At 41.3% G+C, this 20,772-nt stretch overlaps 1 protein-coding gene across 7 annotated transcripts in view; it reads right to left on the minus strand.

Moving 5' to 3' along the window:
• Nucleotides 1-20,772, minus strand: part of sipa1l3 (signal-induced proliferation-associated 1 like 3) — a 240,609-nt gene that overhangs the window by 138,837 nt on the left and 81,000 nt on the right. For 6 of the 7 annotated variants that reach the window (XM_072549485.1, XM_072549489.1, XM_072549490.1 and 3 more), the window contains exon 2: nucleotides 13,438-13,548. The exons of the other annotated variant lie outside the window; for it this stretch is intronic. The gene's annotated coding sequence lies outside the window, so the exon portion shown is untranslated. The remainder of the gene's footprint in view (nucleotides 1-13,437; nucleotides 13,549-20,772) is intronic. 7 annotated transcript variants of the gene reach the window in all.

Consider the following 20,772-nt stretch of genomic DNA (forward strand, 5'->3'; position numbering starts at 1 on the left):
CTCCAATTCAGGTGCAATCCATCTTCCTTATACAGGTCACGTCTACCCCAGAAGAGATTCCAATGATCCAAAAATGTGAATCCTTCTCCCACTCAAAAGTTCCTCAGTCATGCATTCATCTGCTCTATTGTCCTATTCCTACCCTTACTTATAGCACTGGAGGTAATCCAGATAATACTACTCGGCGACCTCCTTTTAAAACTTCCGCCTTACTCTCTATATTCTCCCTTCAGAATCACAATCTTTTCCCTTCCTAAGTCGTTGGTTTCAATGTGTACAATGACCTCCTGCTGTGCCCTCCCCCCCCCCTTGAGAACATTCTCTCAGACATCCTTGATCCTGGCTCCTGGGCAGCAACACCATTCAACACCATTCTGTTTTTTTGCTGCTAGCCACAGAAACATCTGTTTGTGCTTTGGACTACAGAGTCCCCAACACATCGATCTCTCGGAACCTGACGTACCCCTCACTGCATTAGAGCCAGTCTCCATCCAGAAACTTAGCTGATCATGCTACATTCCCCTGAGAATCCATCATCCCCTACATTTTCCAAAACAGCATACTTGTTTGAAATGGGGATAGCCACAGAATGGAGATAGGCACTACCTGCCTACTTCTCTTACCTTTCCTGGAGTTAACCCATCTATGTGACTGTATCTGCTACTTTTCCCATTTCTATAACTGCCATCCATCACAACCCCTTGCTCTTGTAAATTCCTCATTGCCTGCAACTGTCATTCCAACTGATCCATTCAATCTGATAGGATTCATGATACTAGTGATAGTGGATCATGTCTTTTTATGGCTAGTTGATGTTCATGTATCCTGGTGGCTAGTTTTCTGCCTGTTTGTCCAAGGTAGACATCCAGAACCTCAATCTGAGCTACAAATCTTCTCAAACTGGTAACGTAACTGTCTTTCAAATTTATTCAAAAAGGTATATTACACAGCCTATTATAAGCAGCTCTATACAGACATGAGCTTGGGTTTGTCTCATGTACAATAAGATGTTAATTTAATAGAATAATAGAGAAACAAGTATCTTCTTTCAAAAAAAATCACAAAAATTAAGATAACCAGTAACATCTTGAACTGTGTTCTGCTGGTTTTGGAAGTTATTTTGTTCTAGTAGCCGGAGCTGGTAATATCAATCTACAGATGATGGAAAGTTGCCAAGTCCAGCAATCAGTAAGCTGAAACCAGTATTAGATCATCTTGAACTGAGAACTCTGTCTGAACTTGACTTTAAAACTCTCATCTTGGTTTTCAAATCATTCGTTTATTTCTCATCTCTTCCATTCCCAAAACCTTCCGAATTGGCGTTTCCTCCAATTCTGATCTCCTTCCCATTCCCACTTCATTACTGCTCCGCCACTCGTGGTTACAACTTTGGCAACCCATAACCCTTGAATTCCCTCTTTAAATCTTAACACAGAGTCATAGAGATGTACAGCATGGAAACAGACCTTTTGGTCCAACTCGTCCATGCCGACCAGATATCCCAAATTAATCTAATCCCACGTACCAGCATTTGGCCCATATGACTTGAAAGCCTTCCTATTCATATACCCATCCAGATGATTTTTAACTGTTGTAATTGTACCAGCCTCCACCACTTCCTCTGGCAGCTCATTTCAACCAGGTACCACTCTGTGTGAAAAAGTTGCCCCTTAGGTCTCTTTTATATCGTTCCCCTCTCATTCTAAACCTATGCCCTCTAGTTCTGGACTCTCCCCCACCCCAGGCAAAAGACCTTAGGTATTTATCCTATCCATGCCCCTCAATTTTGTAAACCTCTATAAAGTCACCCCTCAGCCTCCGACGCTCCAAAGAAAATAACCCAGTCTATTCAGCCTCTCCCTGTAGTTCAAACCCTCCAACCCTGGCAACATCCTTGTAAATCATTTCTGAACCCTTTCAAGTTTCACAACATCCTTCCTATACAAGGAAGTCTTTTTGTTAAGATGCTTCTGAAAATCTAGCTTTTTGACTATATTTTTGGTCATGGTGCCAGGTAGTTCATCTGGAATAGGTGTTATAAACTGTACAGCAAATATTTTGGCACTTCAACAGAATTTGATATTCTCCTAATGCAAATTGTCACACTACCGACTGGAAGCTGTGCTGAAGTTACTTAGAAGCTGAAGATTTGCTAGGTCTTCCTGCATCCGGTCAAGATGCAGGCAATCCTGGTCTATTGTTACATTGCCATTTTTAATTTTTCCAAGGAGTGGACTATAAATCAATCCTGCCATTACGGTATTCAATAAACCAGAGAAAAGCCAAGGAAGCACAAACATCTTGCGTTGACTCTACAAAGTTGAAAGTGGACATCTATAGAGTTGAAGTTATTGAGAAGGGCGGCATTCAGAGATTGCTGTGAATGCAACTGTTGTTCATCCACGATATACAATATCAGGGGTGACCAAAAAGAACTTGTATGTGCTTTTGCTCCTGCAGAACCAAACAAAGTTGCTCAAGGATGCTGTACATACATCCAAGTTAGAGCACCTGGACGGATCTTATCAGAATAGTTTCATCGAAACATTCAGAGGGTGCTGAATCGCAAGCCCATAGCTTACTGAAAAATGCAAAAATCCATAAAGAAATTCACTTGACCAAAGTAGTATTTAATTTCTGATGGATAACTTTTAAGTTTTAAACTACTCCTTTGCATTACAAGTTCACATTTATTCAGTGATCAATAGCACATGATGCTGCAGAAGATCATGTTAGTTTAAAACAAATTAACTCCTAAATACCTTATCCTTCACTCAAATTTATAATGGAGACAAAACTAGCTAATGTGGTGACAGTTGCCGAATTCTGCCCTGACAGGTGATAGTGAAGATTAGAGTGGTGCTGGAAAATCACAGCAGGTCAGGCAGCATCAGAGGAGCAGGAAAATCGATGTTTTAGGCAAAAGCCCTTCATCGGGAATGAGGCTGGGAGCCGCGGGGGTGAAGAGATGAATGGGGGGGGGCTGAGGTGAAGGTAGCTGAGAGTGCAATAGGTGGATGGAGGTGGGGGTAAAGGTGACAGGTCGGAGGACGGTGGAGCAGATAGGTGGGAAGGAAGATTGACAGGTGGGATAGGTCATGAGGAAGGTACGGAACTGGAATATTGGAACTGGAGTACGGTGAGGGGAGGGGAAATGAGGAAACTGGTGAAGTCCACATTGTTAAGGTTCTTCTAATAAAGGTGTTGAAAGATTTAATGCAAAATTTTAAATTAATGTATCCACGTTTATTCTTTGATAGGGTTTTGGCATCACCACCAAGGCCAATGTTTGTGTCCATCCCTAATGCCCTTTAGCTGATTGAAACAGTCAAGCAAGCCAGAAGGTAGTTGAGAGTCAACCACATTGTGGATCTGGAGTCACAGGTGAGGGTAGCAGATTATCCTTCCCTAAAACAGCAGATGGTTTACAACAGTTGTGGTTTCTGTTAGAAAAATTATTTTCCTGTAAATAGCAAAGATTCATTAGACAAATTCAAACTTTACCTACCATGTTGGGATTCAAACCCACATCCACAGAGCATTAACCGGAGTCACTGACAAACCACAACACCACTCATGTATAAAATCCTCCCAAACAAAATCAAAACAATTGCCCCTCCATTCATTATCTTAGTTTACCCAGTTTGCGAATTATCCTTTACTGAAAAATTTGAGACAAATCACTTCCTTTTGCAGCAACATTTCACACCAGGGCTGCTGGCCTCACCAGTCACATTTCCTGTCCTTGCTAGACTATTAGTACAGTGTGCACATAAGCCTCCTCCTCAGCTCAACCCAAATCCAACTCCATGATGACTTACATGCATGCATCCACTTTCTTCCATCCAAGAGTCTAGCCGCAAGGTTCCCACTGTTCTCTCCAACTACCCTCATTATGTGTACTCTCATAAGTCCCTTTACTTCGCATAGATCCCTGAACGATCTATTATTCCCATATCCACCTTAATCTTGTCTCTTCACCTCACCTTCACTCTTGCCTCCATGCACACAAGTCCCTGCAATCCACCCCTCCCCACATGGCCCTGCATCTCTCATGCTCACTCTCCCTCCCAGCACGTGCAAACATAGATCTCTCCCTTCTCATTCTCATAACCCCCTCCTACACGTCCAAATTTCCTTTCCTTCCCACCACATCCACATGTCCAGTTCCTCCCTTTCCTGTCTCTCTATACAGGATGTATATGGCATGTTCTTCTATCCCCTACCTAGCATGTCTTTCCACTATTTCTCCCCACTCCAAATGTCCATGCACCTCAGATATAGTCCCAGTCCTCCCTACACCCACAGACCCATCACGCACAGTCCCCGCTTGCCTCACCTGAGCCCCACATCCAAACTCCTCCTGTGATTGTACATGCAGCCCTATCCTTGACACCCTCCCAACCCAACTCCATGCACAGACAGCCCCTCCCCTCCTACCACATGGATGGTTCCCACCCCAACCCATTGCTGGTACCCTTGCATGAATATACCAACAATGTCACCCTCCCCAATGCCTCACTTGTTCTCTCTACATACCCCCACCCCATCCCCTGCACCTTTTTGTACAGAGGTTCTTTGCCTCCTCTCTTGGCCCCATCCAGCCGTCTATGCCCTTGCATGTGCAGTTTTTGCTCTGCACCCACCCATCCTCAAGCATAGGGGCAACTCCCTACCTCAGCCTTTATTCACAGGTTCCTGCACCTTCCTCCCCTCCCTCAACCATCTTCTTATACAGATCTCTGCACCTGCCCTACACACATATCACACTCTTCCCCTGCCTGTATAATCCTCAAAATCCACTTCACATGCACATTATTCTCTTTGTTCCCACTGCATACTTTACAGATGCACCCTTCCTGCCTTTTCTGATGTTATCACTGATATCGAACTTGTAACCCCATAGAGGGGAGCTTTAAAAACAGAATTCATAGCAAAGTAAGCCTAAAGATATGGAGCTGTTTTAGTGAACATACTCAAAACTTAGTCGTTCTCATCTAAGTATAAAAGCAGTCACACAAATTCAGTCATACCAGGAATCCCTCAACAGCATTGTTCTAATTAGACTCCTAGTTAAATCTAAAGCTCCCAGTCTCAAGGTGTTATGAACTGACATGTCTAAAAAAAACAAATTTGAAACCTGCATTTCCAAATATGCTAGAATAATTAATTATCAGAAAATCCAAAGCAGCATTGCCCTTGGGCTAGAAGATAAAAAGGAAACGAGAGTTGTTTCAGCACACCCTGTTATTACTGGGCCAGGTTTCCAATTTTCCATTCTTTGCGTTTTCGAATGAAAGTACCAACCACTAATTTAGTTAGCAGACAGCCATCAAACACTGAAAACAGCTTTCCAAATAAAAGTATATATTTATTACTGCAGATTAAAAAGACGTTAATTTTTCTTGAACAGGTTTGGGCACAATAAAATTAAACCTTCATTTCAAACAAGATGTGGAAAGGAGTGCACTACAAAGCAAGAGGATGCTAGCTCAGCTATCAAATGGGTCGAAACAGATTGGAGGAGTGATGGAATATAAAGGGTTAAGTCAAACGGTGATATGAGGGAATATTATTCACGATGTAATGCTTTAAAGCAAGGTGAAGTTACAGTAGAATGCTTCTTAAATAAAGTTATAGTTTTCCTTACCTTAGCTGATCCTGTAAATACGCTTTTGGAGCACGAGACCAAATGTATTATATTTTACAGCTTAAGGATTCCTCAATCGACTTAAATAGGGAAAGGGAACACAGGGAATATGCAATCATGAGACAAAGGGAAGTGAGAGGATGTGAAATAATAAATAAGTAATTATCATCTCAAGCTGTAGTTCTACATTTCCTTGAGCAAGTATTTCAGTTGTCTTTAGAGGTCCCAGGATAGTCTGCTTGCATTAACTGGTGCACAGAATAGGCAAGGGAGCAGTAGTGCATTTCGAATGGATGGTTGTTTATTCCCCTATGCTTCTACCAACGTACAAAGAAAGAAATCAAAGAATGAAAGCACATATAACTCATACCCTTGAGGGTAAAAGCTCCCATCGCTGGTGATTCCAAATGCTGCATGTGGCTTTGTGACACCAGGGACAATAAAACTGAAGTCAGGCTTTGAAGATTGGTTGTTTTAACTTGTGTTTTTTTAAAATTGAGAAGTCTGGGGGAAAGAAAAGGATGCAATAAATTCACACAGGCTGGTATCCTGTCACCAAGTCACCCTTTATTTACATATGGAGAGTCCTTAACATTGAACCAGCTCCCTTAGAGCCAACCGTCAGTGAACAGGATGCCTGACATTCCTGTTCTTATCTGTCAGCCAGGGCTCCATGATTGGAGCAGATTAACAGCTCCAATCAGGGAACTCATTCTATGTTGTCTACCTGGCTGACCTCATTTCAATCATTACAGAGGGAAGAAAGAGGAGGATGGGGAAAGAGATTAGGAAACTGGTGGACTGCACAGGGAAATAATCTACATTACCGAGTGACTTCAAGTCTTACTAATGTCAGAACCAAGACATTAAGATATAGACATGGTTTATCTCTGAACAGACTTGCCAAGCATCTGCACAGTAAATCTTGCAACTATCAAGCACCATCATTCAATATACTGCAGTAAACACCCTTTGGGCATATCAAGTATCAAGTGGCTGAACAAATCAATACTTTAGCAACCATGACCAAACAGAATGCACAACAGCAACAGGAGGGACAGTTGTGATACACAGCGCTCCAAAAAATGCATATAGGGGATTTTTAGCATACAATATTAAAACAGCATAGGCATCAACATTTTAATAGCCACTTGAGGTGCTATTAAATTTTTGAAAAGCAGTCCATGACTTGTCATCCAGAGGCATGGGTCTCTGCAACCCAAATTGCAAGAGATCATTAAGTCTTGGATGAGTAATACTTGTAGGTAGAATAGAATCCATACAATGTGGAAACAGGCCATTCAGCCCACCAAGATCACACTGACCCCACCCCCGCCCCTGAACAACATCCCATCCAGACCCACCCCCTACCTTTTACCTTCAACCCTACATTTCCCATGGCTAACACACCTAACCAACATATCCCGAGACACAATGGACAATTTAACATGACCAATCCCCCTAACCTGCACATATTTGGACTGTGGGAGGAAACCGGAGCACGCAGAGGAAACCCACGCAGACATGGGGAATACGTGCAAACTCACAACAGACAGCTGCCCTCGAGTGGAATTGAACTCTGGTCCTAACTGTTGTATAGCAGCAGTGCTAACCAACTGACCCACTGTACCACCCCAAAGTACTGAAGTGTTTTTAAAAAGGCAGTTTGTTCATCATCCCTGTCACCTCTCACCCTGTTTTTGTTTGCACTTGACATGTTCTGAGACATATGCATTGTGATATCTGTTGCAACAGGTAGCATTGGCACACTCTAGGAAAATGAACATACGCAAGAATTTTTAGTAGCAATAAACACCATTTCAGTAACATTTCTACACTTTTATTTTGAAGAAAGGAAAGTAAACAAATACAGTACACACCATAGATTTGTCCAGAACCTAAATATATTTTAAAAGTAAATGCTAGTGTTGAAGCAGCACTATGTAAAAACTCATCTGTGGCTAGTCAGCACAATTAACATAATACACAACAGAAGCTCATAATAGATGCAATACAAAAAAAAACCTAGTCAACTCTTAGATCAATGCAGGGTAAATAATACTTACAGACATAACCGTAGTTTGAACTAGTGCTTATTTAGCTACAAAGTGAAGAGAATATTTTAACGTACAAGTTTTTGATACTCCAAAGTGCAGTGCAGTGTGTACAAAACTCTAAAGTGCAATGTTAACTCACTAAGGCTCCTTCGACAGCATGTTCTAAACCCATGACAACTACCACTTAAAAGGAAAAGGGCATACAGATATTTTGCCGTGCCACCAAGATCCCCTCAAAGCCAAAACCATCCTGAGCTGGAACTGTATTGCTATTGCTTCACGATCACTAGTCAAAATCCTGGTCCATCCACACCAACAATACTGCAAGTCCACGTACCACATATGGACTGCACCAACTCAAGACAGCAGCTCACCAACATCAAAGGGCATTTTGGGATTGACAATAAATGCTGGCTTGGCCTCCATTCTGTGAAATAAAAACTGAAGGGACATGGTTCTACCTGCTTAGAGTGTCACCACTAAAATGTGTACTATTCATTCAAATCTCAACATTAAAGACTTCAAAAGGTGACCCTGCTTTGCCATTTGGTGGTTTTCAATGAAGTGTGAGCACATCGTCTCGTCCACCGTGGCTTCATATTGGTACAGAGCCAGCCATAAAATTTCCAACACTGTATACTAAAACACCAAAGTATCACCAATATAGAGCCCTGACCACCTCACAAGGTCAGTAACTTTCTCAATCTCTTAAAATTGCCATCTTGCATATTTAGTTTTTTTAAAATCAACAAGAGACTCAAAAGAGTCAAAACATAAGGTCATCGCTGAAAAAGTTACACACTTCCATCTTAAACCCCTTAAAAAAAGGAGTCAAAGAGCAAGCTGATAAGGAAGAAGCCAAGTACTTTTATTTCAGAAAGAGTACAACCAAGATGGCATGAGAAAAAGACAAATACATTTTTCTAAGTAAAGTGGAAGGTTATCGTCAATAACTAAAACTCAGTACAGATCCAAAACGGCATGCTGAACAACAGGAATAGTGACACACCTTGTGTACACCAGGTTAGTGAGGTCACCACAATCTGCAAAGCAAAACTGACAAAAACAACTGACAGAAACTACATGAGTCATTGTCTTGTTGGCTCTATAATAAACATGCCTCTGAATTAACAAAAAAAATCCTCCCTTATTCTAATCCATCATAGAATATCTGCACACTGGACCAGTTTAAATAAAAATAGACAGGCTGAGAGAATGGGGTTTCTGAAGAATAATCCGCACTGCAGTTCACAGAAGATATTTAATTATCGCTCTTCACAATGCAAGTTAGTTCTCTACAGGAATAAACCGCTGCTCACAAAAGTACAATTATTTGCCAAGATCAGAGTTAGAAAGTCTAAACTGTGACTATTATAGGTATATTGCAAAAAATAATCTATGTTTTTCAAAGTTTGTGAAGGTTTGTAGCTCAGGTTGAGGTTTGCTCGCTGAGCTGTAGGTTTGATATCTTGGCTAGGTAATATCAGTGGTGACCTCCAAGTGAAGCGAATCTCCATTATCAGGATTCATAGCAGAAGCAGTAATACAAAGACTAGAACAAACAGCCCTAACAACCATCAAACCAAAAATCTGGGTCTGCTACGTAGATGACACATTTGTCATCACAAAACAAAACAAGATAGAAGAGATATTTAACATCATCAACAACACCCTCACAGGCATAAAGTTCACCAAGGAGGAAGAAACCAACAAACTCGCATTCCTGGACGTCACAGTCGAAAGAAAGGACAACGGAGAACTACAAACCTGCATATACAGAAAACCGACAAACACTGACCAAATACTTAACTACACCAGCAACCATCCCAACACACACAGACGAAGCTGTATCAGAACACTCTTCCAACGAGCCACCACACACTGCAGCACAGACTAACTTCGGAAAACAGGAGAACCACCTATACAACGTATTCAAGAAGAACGGATACTCAAAAAAATACACAGTGCACAGATTCCTCAGGAACAAACCACAACAAGCAGACCTAACCCAGCCAGAAACCCTATCCACCTTACCATACATCAAAGAAGCTTCAGAAATGACAGCCAGACTACTGAGACCCCTCGGAATCCTAGTAGCACACAAACCCACCAACACTCTCAAACAAAAACTAACAAACTTAAAAGACCCAGTACAACCCATGGACAAAACCAACGTCATCTACAAAATTCCATGCAAGGACTGCCACAGACACTACGTAGGACAAACAGGAAGAAAGTTAGCCACCAGGATACACGAACACCAGCTAGCCACAAAAAGACACGACCCTCTCTGCCTTGTAGCCCTACACACGGATGAAAAAAACCCACCATTTCGACTCGGACAACACATCTATCCTGGAAGAGGCTGAGCAAAGACATGCCAGAGAATTCCTAGAGGTCTGGCACTCCAACCACAACGCCATAAACAAACATATAGATCTAGATACCATCTATCAACCCCTCAGAAAACATAACGGAAATGGCATCACCACAAACCCCAGGAACCCTATCCAGGAGAAAGATATAAACAGAAAGCAGGAGACAACAGCTTCGCTTCACTTGGAGGTCGCCACTGATGTTACCTAGCCAGGTAACGTCTGGATATCAAACCTACAGCTCAGCGAGCAAACATACACCCTAAACATAGATTCTAAAATGAGAGAATTGGTGCAGTTAAATGGTGCGACAGAAATCAGGAAGGAACACTGTGTGCACACATGTATACCCTAAAAACACATGGTGTGCGCCCACAGAAACAGCATTATTTGCATTAAACGTGAGACTGCTACAACATGCATTGACTACAATGTAGCTTCAGAGTTGACATAACCTGACACTTTCAGCATTTGTCAACACAAAGACCAGAGAACATAACTACTAAAATGATTATTTTCCCTCAAAAAAATTTGCAACCTTTTCTAAATTTAGTCTCTGCAATTACAAAACAGGTATCTGCATTATTTGACTTTCAAAACCTGCAAGAAATTGGTCAGCCTGGTACCAGAGCCTGTCTGGAAGCTTCATTTTAAAATGTGAAACTATCCAAATGTAAATAACATCTGCCTTGGAGGATACCTTCCCTATTCATTTATCGGAAACTAACGAAACAAAATCAGAGTTTTAAACCCAATCTGCCTCACAAAGGGATGGAGATTGGAGCGGGACACAGAACACAAGAACTAGGATCAGGAGTGGTCATCTGGCCCTTCAAACCTGCTTGGCCATTCAATAAGATCATGGCTGAACTTTCGGTGGACCCAGCTCCACTTACTTGCCCTCTCACCATAACCCTCAATTCTTTCATTGTTCAAAACTTCTTTGCTTTAAAAACATTGGCTGAAGTAACATCAACTACTTCACTGCGCAGGGAATCCCACAGATTCACAACCCTCTGGGAGATGAAGTTCTTTCTCAATTCAGTCCTAAATCTGCTCCCCCTAATTTTGAGGCTGTGCCCTCTTGTCCTAGTTTCACCTTCCAGTGGAAATATCCTCTCTACATCTATCTTATCTATTCCCTTCATAATTTTAATGTTTCTCTCAGATCCCTCCTCATTCTTCTAAATTCCAGTGAATATAATCGCAGTTTACTCAGTCTCTACTCATAAGTCAACTCCTTCAACTCCGGAATTAATCTAGTGAACCTCCTCTGCACCCCATCCAGTGCCAGTATGTCCTTTCTCAAGTAAGGAGGCCAAAACTGCACACAGTACTCCAGGTGTGGCCTCACCAGCGTCCTGTACAGCATAACATCCCTACTTTTAAACTTAATCCCTTTAGCAATGAAGGACAAAATTCTATTTGTTTCCCTCGGTGGGAGTCGTGCCATTTTCCTTCTTACTTCTACAAAGCAGCAATTAGGCAGACGAGGGACTGCCCACCATAGGCAGCCAGGTACCAAGTTAACAAATCGAAGTCACAGCCCCTCAACATCACTGACGCTTAATGCAATTTAAGTCCAGAAAAATCAGGAGGGTGAAACCAAAACCATCAAGTGTGGGGGGAAAAAAAATAATGTGCTGGAGGATCACAGCAGGTCTGGCAGCATCTTTGGAGACAGAAACATGGTTAATGTTTCGAACTCAGCATGATTGCAGCAGAAGAGTTTTCATCTCAGATTTCCAGCAACACTGTATTTTACTTATAACACAATAAGTGGGCAACGAATTTGTCTTAAGACGACACGAAAAATTGTTTCTTTCCCACCCAGGCCACAAAGATTTCTGAAAGTTCCTTCACAGAGCAGCAAGTGGTCATTGGTATCCAAAAAAAAGGAATTCCTCACCCGCTGACACAAGTCCTTCCCTTTTCCCTGCAGTATTCTGCACTGTGCACCCCTACCCAACTACCCATCTCCAACACTTAGCTTATGCCTACATTCCCTTGTTCCAACTCAATGCCTGTTGCTACGCCATAGAAGTAGTCATTCCTGTAATGATACTATGACTTTCAGAGGGGTATTTTGTCCTTTTTTTGTGAAGAAAGGTTGAAACAGAGGTAACCAGCAGTCTGCTCAAAGCTAGAGTAAACAGCTGTGAGGCCTTGGGGCTTTCTAAAAAAAACAAACAGTTGGAACAATAGAAGCAACCTGAATGGGTATGGCCTAGCTCCCACCAAAATCAGGAGTTTTAGTTTTAGCTTTCTGCAGTTGCTAGGGTCTTGAAGCGAGATGGGGAAACGGTTATTCCTCGCCATTACAGCTAAAAGCTGTGGTTCTCTTTCTGCTGCTAGAATTGACCTTGAGACAATTTTTACTGAATTTATCTTTGTCAAGAGGTGTGTTTATGCAACATTACTATATTGGAATAGTTAATTAGTGGTAGTTGATATACCTTTTATTTTGTTAAGCATTTTGACAGGAAGTACGGTGAAGCTTCTTTTTATTTGGTCTATTTTTACACTTTTTTTGTTGTCACTTCATAGATGCTGCCTGACTGATGGGTAAAAGCATTTGTGGTTGTATATAGACTTAGATGCAACTAAAACATCAAAGCACAAGGGTGAGGCTGAAAAGTAGTTATCGATGAATATGTTACCTTTTTAAACAATGTTCACACTGGACAACAGGGCCAAATTCTCCCAGTTTAGGTTTGGTTGAATGTAAAGTTCCTTTTATTCTAGACCAACCACCTGTTCTTAGTTTCATCTTCATTAATGGCATTCACTACTGCATTAGTAATGTTTTTCTTCTCCACTGCTCACCCACAATAAAATAAATTATAATGCAGCATATATTTTGTGAACAAGAGCTCAGTATATGCAGTCGCAAATGTTCTTCCAATCCTGATTTTCACAAACCATTTAATTAAGCACTGCTTCAGTCTATAAAAGCAGTTAACAGAATCTCTTAGCACATTAAACACTGAGACATCAACTGAGGATATATCATATGTAGCGTCAAACTAAAGCACTAAGAGACTTCACCACAGCCAGATACAAGATTACAAAAAAAAATTAAAGCACTGTTGAATTGTTAAATTAATGGCAATACAGAGTTAGTTCAGGTTTTTAAAAAATGCAAATCCCGATATATTGCAATAAAGAGCAACAGTGGACACACAGGCATGGTAGACCAAATGGACCATTAATTCTTAAGGTTGTAAATACCGTAAGAATTGCAAACGTTGAGCTGTGCAAACCTCAACTTCACAACTTGGAATCCCCTAAGCCCTAGACAGAATTTTAAAATTTCTTCTTGACAAGAAGTGCACCTTGCATTTAATTGACTTACACGATTGAATCTCATGTGCTATCAACTGTGGAACACGATGTGCTGCTTTATATTCACCATGGGGCTCTTGAAGTTTTGGAGGTAATGGCATTCTCAAGAAAGCCTCAGAACCTAGGAAAAGAAAGAAAATCTAAAACATGTAGAAAACAGTATAACCAAGCATATTCAGAAGTAGAAATTGTTACAACTAAAGTTTTTTTCAAAACATGTAAGCCAAATTTGGGATCTTAAAAATCTATCAGTGACGTATCAAGCTTTTTGTCCTATGTGGATGCAACTTATCAGCAATAATTATTTGTCAAATGATTAAAAGCCCTTGCTTATTTTATCCCATAATTAAAAGAACTACAATAATTGCTCATCTTTGACCAGTGTAATGATTTAGTTTAAAAAAACAGGAATAAAACCTGAAAATAAAGCTGGAAAGGCCAATTTATTTTAAATCCCAGAGTAAACACTATCATTTTTTTTAACGAAACTATTTTAGCTGAAATAAAGCAAATAAGAAAGTGGAGTCAAAGAAATCTCAAATGAAGAGAACATGATGAGTCAAGGTGAATTGCAGGGTTAAGACAAGCATTTGCTCTCACCCATTCCTTTGTCAATATTTTCTGTAACCAGTTGGGAAGGTTAAGGGACAGACAGTTTACACAGTGCATTCCTGGTCAAAAAACTATGAAAATACATGCATAACGTCTTCACCCCCAGTGCTGTGAGATTAGTTTCCCGTGTTTGGGAACATTCAAAACCATACATTAGGTATGCTCCAGCAAAACTCAAAATTTACACTTTCTGGAAAAAAAATTAGTACTTTTATGCAAGTTCTCCTCTGGTGTCCATGATGACATACTTCACAATAACTGCGAAATTTATAAAGCATGAAGAGACAAATGTCTTTACAGCTCAATTTAAGTAATAAAGTGAACAATTGTTTTGGGACCATCAATTATTGTAGTTCACTGGCTCTCATTCAGTCACACTAAGTCACTTGTGTTGTTAAGTGATTGAATCAGTAACATGTTATTCCAACCATAATAGTTTCCTTGTTATGTTTTTCTGATCCAAGAACATCAACAGGCTTGGAAGCAAAGTGTCAAAAACATCAAACTTAATCTAAGCTGTTTTGTGGGATAGGGGAAAAATATATTTTGGTAAAAAGAAAGAAGACATGACCTTTCACTTTGATTTAATGAAACGTTTCATTCAACCAGAGGAAAACAACAATGATGAGTTGCATCACAACAGATATTAGGATTCAGTTGGACAGGTAGTTTGCTCCTATGTCCATCCTGGCTGTGATAAAGACAGGAACAACAGAATATGTGCTTCGATTCCAATTAAGGCAGCAACAGTGTCACACTCCCTTTTATTCTGTTTTCCCAACTTTTTAATTCCCACTCCAAACACCTCCTTCATTTTATGAAATGTTTTAAAGCCTCACTGCAGTAGCAACTGAGGTTGAACGATGCCAAATGAGAATTTTTGAGAAGAATGACAGACTTGCAGATGTTTTAAAGCTAACTTTGAGGGAAATTCCAACTTGAACTCCAATTGAGAGTCTTAATACCGTGACTTTGAAAGATAGAGTTGAAATCTTAATGAATTGCACTGCGAGAATTCTAATCTGGCTATGAAGTCACTTCAGGATCTCAAAACATATAGCATAACAGCCTGGGGCCTTGTCTAGAATAAAATTACACAGTGAAAACCTGAATTATACAGGAATGTCCTCCCGACATACTCTAACATGAGATTTACATGTCATGATTTTAAATTTAAATAGTTAATATTGATTATTAAAGTAGCGTGCTGTTACACTTGAGAGCAAGAGACGTAAAAGCCTTAATTAATCAAAAACTTTTCAGGCAAGAGGATCAAGTGTACTCATTAATACAAGTTAGATGAGGTAATATGGCAAAGTCAGAGGAGAAAACGATCTTCACTTTCCTAACCCCTCCAGGGCATTTTCAATACAAGATTAGAGAGACAAATTGAGAAACAGTTGTTTAAGGAGAATTGTCTACAATAAAAGGTCAGCTCTGCATTGCAAATTAAAAGCACAAAACAGAATGGAGACGTTGCTGAAAATGTGTTGCTGGAAAAGCGCAGCAGGTCAGGCAGCATCCAAGGAACAGGAGAATCGACGTTTCGGGAATAAGCCCTTCTTCAGGAATTCCTGAAGAAGGGCTTATGCTTAAAACGTCGATTCTCCTGTTCCTTGGATGCTGCCTGACCTGCTGCGCTTTTCCAGCAACACATTTTTGAGCTCTGATCTCCAGCATCTGCAGTCCTCACTTTCTCCTCGAAGAATGGAGACGTTGTCAAGTTTAGTACGTATTTGGATCCTCTGGAAAATAAATACTGGCTGTGCCACATAGCTATTCTACAGACTACTCCAATCAAATAACATCACTATTTTACGTGGCTTCAAAGCTGTGGAATCTTCCTTTCATACCCACTAAAACAGCAACAAAACTACATTATGGAAATGTTTCACAGTTATTCTGAACTCAAGAAAATCATCAATAACTTATACAGACATTCCCTCATATCATAGAGGGATAGAGATTTAAGGCAAGGAAACAGACCCTTCAGTCCATCACGTCCATTCTGACCAGCTATCCTAACCTAATCTAGTCCCATTTGCCAGCATTGGCCAATATCCCTATAAATCCTTCCTACTCAAATATCCATCCAGATGACTTTTAAATGCTGCAATTGCACTAGCCTCTACCATTTCCTCTGGCAGTTCATTTCATACACGTACTATCCTCTGCGTGAACACATTGCCCCTTAGATCTCTTTTACATCTTTCCCCTCTCACCCTAAACCTATGCCCTCTAGTTCTGGACTCCCCCACCCCAGGGAAAAGATCTTGTCTATTGATCTTATCCATGCCCCTCATGATTTTATAAACCGCTACAAGGTCACCCCTCAGCCTCCGACGCTACAGGGAAAACAGCGCTGCATATTCAGCCTCTCCCTGTAGCTCAAATCCTCCAACCGTGACAACATCATTGTAAATCTTTTCTGAAACCTTTCAAGTTTCACAACATCCTTCCAACAGGAAGGAGACTAGAATTCCACACAATATTCCAACAGTGGTCTAAACAGTGTCCTGTACAACTGCAAGATGACCTCCCAACTCATGTACTCAGTACTGGTGACCAATAAAGGAAAGCATACCAAACGCCACCTTCATTACCTACCTGTAACTCCACTTTGAAGCGACAATGAACGTGTATTCTAAGGTCTCTTTCTTCAGCAAGACTCCTTAGGACCTTATAATTAAGTGTTTAAGTCATGCTATGATTTGCTTTTCCAAAACATAGTACCTCACATTTATCTAAATTAAACTCCATCTGCCACTCCTCAGCCTGTTGGCCCATCTGATCAAGATCCCGTTGTTCTGAGGTAAACCTTCTTTGCTGTCCACTACACCTCCAATTTTGGTGTCATCTTTAGACTTACTAACTATACCTCTTATGTTCACACCCAAATCATTTATATAAGTGACAGAAAGCAGTGGCCCCAGCATCGATCCTTGTGGCACTCCACTGGTCACAGGCCTCCAGTCTGAAAAACAACCCTCCACAACCCTCCACCATCACCCTCTGTCTTGTGTCTTGGAGCCAGTTGTGTATCCAAATGGCTAGTTCTCCCCTATATTCCATGAGATCTAATCTTGCTAACCAGTCTCCCATGGGGAACCTTGTGAAATGCCTTACTGAAGTCCATATAAATCACGTCCACCTCTCTGCCCTAATCAATCCTCTGAGTTTTTTTGAAGAAATAACAATCAAGTTCATGAGACATGATTTCCCATGCACAAAGCTATGCTGACTATCCCTGATCAATCTTTGCTTTTCCAAATACATGTAAATTCTGTCCCTCAGGATTCCTCCAACAACTTGCCCACCACCTTCAGGCTCACCAGTCTACAGTTCCCTGGCTCATCTGTATATTTCTCAAATAGTGGTACCGTGTTAGTCAATCGCCAGTCTTTCTGCATCTCACCTGTGACACAAATATCTCAGCAAGGGGCCCAGCATTTACTTCCCACACTAGACAGTGTTCCAGGATACACCTGTTCAGGTTCTGACAGTGATTTGTCCACTTGTGTGTTTCAAAACATCTAGCATCTCCTTCACTGTAATATGGACATTTTTCAAGCTGTCACCATCTATTTCCATACATTCTCTCTCTTCCATGTCCTTCTCCACAGTAAACACTGATGAAAAATACTTGTTTAGTATCTCCCCCATCTCCTATGGTTCCACACAAAGGCTCAAGATTAGAGTGGTGCTGGAAAAACACAGCAGGCCAGGCAACATCCGAGGAGCAGGAAAAAGGCAAAAGCCCTTAGTTAGGAAAGGCTGCCTTGCTAATCTTTGAGGGGCCCTAGTTACCCTTTTGTTCTTGAGGTATTTATGAAAACCCTTTGGATTCTCCTTAACTCTGTTATGGTTCTGTTCGCCGAGCTGGGAATTTGTGTTGCAGACGTTTCGTCCCCTGTCTAGGTGACATCCTCAGTGCTTGGGAGCCTCCTGTGAAGCGCTTCTGTGATCTTTTCTCCGCCATTTGTAGTGGTTTGAAAATGCCGCTTCTGGTTGTCAGTTCCAGCTGTCCGTTGCAGTGGCCGGTATATTGGGTCCAGGTCGATGTGCTTATTGATTGAATCTGTGGATGAGTGCCATGCCTCTAGGAATTCCCTGGCTGTTCTGTTTGGCTTGACCTATAATAGTAGTGTTGTCCCAGTCGAATTCATGTTGCTTGTCATCTGCGTGTGTGGCTACTAAGGATAGCTGGTCGTGTCGTTTCGTGGCTAGTTGGTGTTCATGGACACAGATCGTTAGCTGTCTTCCTGTTTGTCCTATGTAGTGTTTTGTGCAGTCCTTGCATGGGATTTTGTACACTACATTGGTTTTGCTTATGCTGGGTATCGGGTCCTTCATTCTGGTGAGTTGTTGTCCGAGAGAGTGGCTGTTGGTTTGTGTGCTGTTATGAGTCCTAGTGGTCGCAGTAGTCTGGCTGTCAGTTCGGAAATGCCCTTGATGTATGGTAGTGTGGCTAGTCCTTTGGGTTGTGGCACGTCCTCGTTCCGTTGTCTTTCCCTTAGGCATCTGTTGATGAAATTGCGGGGGTATCCGTTTTTGGCGAAAACATAGTATAGGTGTTCTTCTTCCTCTTTTTGCAATTCTGGTGTACTGCAGTGTGTCGTGGCCCTTTTGAATAGTGTCTTGATGCAACTTCTTTGTGTGTGTTGGGGTGGTTGCTTTCATAGGTCAGGACTTGGTCTGTGTGTGTGGCTTTCCTGTATACCTTTGTGGTGAATTCTCCGTTCAGTGTTCTCTGTACCATCACGTCTAGGAATGGGAGTTGGTTGTCCTTTTCTTCCTCTCTAGTGAATCGGATTCCTGTGAGTGTGGCGTTGATGATCCAGTGTGTGTTCTCTATTTCTGTGTTTTTAATGGTTACAAAGGTGTCATCCACATATCTGACCCCGAGTTTGGGTTGAATTTGCGGTAAGACTGTTTGTTCTCATCTTTGCATTACCGCTTCTGCTATGAGTCCAGAGATGGGTGAGCCCATGGGTGTGCCATTGATTTATTCATATATTTGGTTGTTGAATGTGAAGTGTGTTGTGAGGCACGGGTCCAGTAGTTTGAGTATGCCGTCTTTGTTGATAGGTTCAATGTCCTGTTGTCTGTTCTGTATGTCCAGCAGGTTGGCTATTGTTTCACTGGCTAGGGTTTTGTCGATAGAGGTGAACAGTGCCGTTACATCGAATGAGACCACGGATTCTTCCTTGTCTATGTGTATATTTCTGATGATGACCAAGAATTCCTGTGTTGACTGTATAGTGTGTCTGGATCCGCTGATCAGGTGTTTCAGTTTCTGCTGTAGTTCTTTAGCCAATTTGTGAGATGGTGTCCCTGGTAGTGATGCTATGGGTCTGAATGGGATGCACTGAGGATGTCACCTAGACAGGGGACGAAACGTCTGCAACACAAATTCCCAGCTCGGCGAACAGAACCACAACAACGAGCACCCGAGCTACAAATCTTCTCATAAACTTTGATCTCCTTAACTCTATTTACCGAAGATTTCTCACGTCCCCTTTTTGCCTTTAAGATTTCCCTCTTCAGTATACTTCTACTGCCTTTATACTCTAAGGATTCACTCGATCTCTGCTGTCTATACCTGACATATACTTCCTTCTTTTTCTTAACCAAAACCTCAATTTCACTAGTCATCTTGCATTCCTTATACCCACCTGCCTTTCCTTTCACCCTACAGGAATATACTGTCGCGGGATTCTTATCTCATTTTTCAAGGCTTCTCATTTTCGAGCTATCCCTTTACCTGCGAACATCTGCCCCAATCAGCTTTTGAAAGTTCTTGCCTAATACCATCAAAATTAGCCTTCCTCCAATTTAGAACTTCAACTTTTAGAGCTGGTCTATCCTTTTCCACCACTATTTTAAAACAAATAGAATTATGGTCACTGGTCCCAACGTGCTCCCCCACTGACACCTCAGTCACCTACTCTGCCTTATTTCCCAAGAGTAAGTCAAATTTTGCACCTTGTCTCGTAGGTACATCCACACACTGAATCAGAACACTTAAATTCCTCTCCATCTAAACCCCTAATGTCACGAGAGATCTGTAATTGCTTTCTGAATGAAGACATCGGTCTCCTTCAACCTGCAAAGATGTGCTGTCCAACTGAAGTGCCAGTAAGAACGCAAATGCTCATTTTTATTATCAGAACAGAATTTGGAAACGAGCCTCCCAAGACTGGGGAATTTGGGTACCTGATACTTCATTCACCAAGACGAGAGTTCAATGGTCAGCAAAGTAATACTTTATCAAATACATAATTTAGAGAGAGGAATGTCAGGCTGGATTCGAATATTCCCGGTGCAATTTCCTTAATTCCAAATCTTGATATCATTACTCCACGACACCAGTGCTAAAAACTGACAAACAATAAAGTCAAGCATCAATTGCAACGACTGGATAATAACAAAGGCTTGTGTTATACAGTACAGTAAATGAAACAGTACAAATGAAACAAAATAAAAAAGGTAATTTGGCAGTATGCGCTTTTCAACTGATCGCGAGGTCACGGCATCTAAGTCAAGAGCAGGGGACAGTGGGGAATATTCACATAAAAACAAAAGTAAAGGCCAGTCATGGCATACAATTCTGAATAACTCATATCAGAAGATTAAATATATTTTGTCAGCTTTACAGGACAGAATGATTAGTGCACAGTTGACCTCTTTTGGAGTTTCTGCTCATTGAGCAAGACACAATATAACAGAATTA

The sequence above is a fragment of the Chiloscyllium punctatum genome, chromosome 29 (genome assembly GCF_047496795.1).
Source record: "Chiloscyllium punctatum isolate Juve2018m chromosome 29, sChiPun1.3, whole genome shotgun sequence".
Classification (NCBI taxonomy): domain Eukaryota; kingdom Metazoa; phylum Chordata; class Chondrichthyes; order Orectolobiformes; family Hemiscylliidae; genus Chiloscyllium; species Chiloscyllium punctatum.